This window comes from Amphiura filiformis, chromosome 6, assembly GCF_039555335.1.
Source record: "Amphiura filiformis chromosome 6, Afil_fr2py, whole genome shotgun sequence".
NCBI lineage: Eukaryota > Metazoa > Echinodermata > Ophiuroidea > Amphilepidida > Amphiuridae > Amphiura > Amphiura filiformis.
Genome location: NC_092633.1, coordinates 4,748,592 through 4,750,503, shown reverse-complemented (window position 1 = coordinate 4,750,503; position 1,912 = coordinate 4,748,592).

Sequence of the window (1,912 nt, the reverse complement as noted above, 5' to 3'; positions counted from 1 at the left end):
TTCTAATGGAAAACAGGCCTGTATTCAGCATTTGTCCACTGTTTCCACTTACATCGACAGATGTGTTGTTTAATAAACCAGACTTCAGCAAGCCGGCAGAAGAATATATTCCTTTTTTGGAAGAAATACGCACTTTGACGTATTCTAGATCTTCTCCGATATTACTGGATTGTAGTACCTGACTACATAAAATATGTCTGGTTCGCTATTTCCTTCTTTGAAGGAAATTTAACTAAAGCACACTATTACTAGTCCACAAAACACTGTACTGTGTAGAATTGTGTTTATACATTTGATTATTATACCAAACATGAGAAAAATCCCCTTATATTAATACCAATTACTGTTTTCACAATATATGCAATCTGGGAACTCCCAAGAATAATTATTAACATTAACCTTTTCACATTACATCACTTTCCTGTGGGTTTTCCAAAATAATGTCATATCCTCTTTACAATCTTGAGGGATTCCCAAATAGTCCTGATTTTGTTTACTGTGATTACATCACAAGGGGTTTCCCAAATATTATGGAAGTAGCTTTATATTGTAAACGAAGATAAATAATCAAATTAAATTACTCAGGGCACATCGCAATTAACATCGAGTCACTTTATGCAACTTTGCATTAGCATTGAGCAAATTTGCGCAACTTTATGCAACTTTGCATTAACATTGAGTAGCTTTGCACAAATTTATGCAACTTTCAGGAACTTTGTGCAACTTTGTACAATTTTGCGCAACCTTGTGCAACTTTGCCAAATTTTACGTAACTTTGAGGAACTTTGTGCAACTTTGCAAAATGATTATGCAACTTAATGCAACTGTGCAAAACGTTTATACTATTTATGCAACTTTGCACAACATTGCAAAATGTTTAGACAACAAATGTTTAGGCAATTTGATATAATACAACTTTGCGCAACTTTGGTCATATACACAGCCTACTAAAAAGCAACCAATAAGTCCTGATAATTTTTAGAGTCTGATGAAATCTCTCTAGAGCACCTTGTTATTTCTGATGGTATGCACTTAATCTGTATTGCTCTATGCTTAACCGATACATGATTTCTTGCAATAAACCAGAAGTGAAGAGTCTGTCAAGTTTGACCTTGGTCAGACAGTATGGATTTGGGGAGTCCTATGGTTTGCTTTCGTTTTTGTTTTTGTAGATTTTTAATGGTGGTTTCAACCAACGAGGATTACTTGCGCCTGTACTCACTCCTTTGTCAAGTTGCACCTGTATATCTTTGTTCAACTGCAATACATTAAATATTTCAAATATCTCAATTTTATTTTATGTTAAAGCCTAGCACGCTGGACATGTCAACATGATCAAGAAGCAAAGGACGGGCCACAGTGTCATCGCCCCGATATCTTCGTGGCAGAAATCGCCATGGTAGATTGAATCCACCGCCACGCATGGCCATTTTGTATCGACCTGTTTAATAGTTTTGAGTCGCATAATGGGCCGAAGGACATCTGACTAAGGCTACTGACAATAGCCCCGATTAGCTCGGTGACTGACCTCGCTGTGTGTCAGTCGAGCATGGTACGCCATAGGTCATATGCTTTTAGATTACATCCACGATTGGCCTATACACTGCGCTATATAATTCGGCACATATAAATCAGAATTATTGTCAGTTTTTGACTCAAGACGCAAGCTACTCTCTCAAGACGCAAGCTAACGACTATCATATCTGTTCAAAATATATATTCAAGTGCAAGGAACCACATCTGGTTTCTTTATACGAAATTATTTACGGGAGATATTCATCCTTTTCTACCCCGGTATCCAAAGATTTTCTTCTCATATCAAACTCGTGCATAGCAATTCACGTGTATCGATCCCGGGTATTTATTTTAGTATCTCTGTTGACAAAGTAATTATTAGCCAGGCGATGTCGGT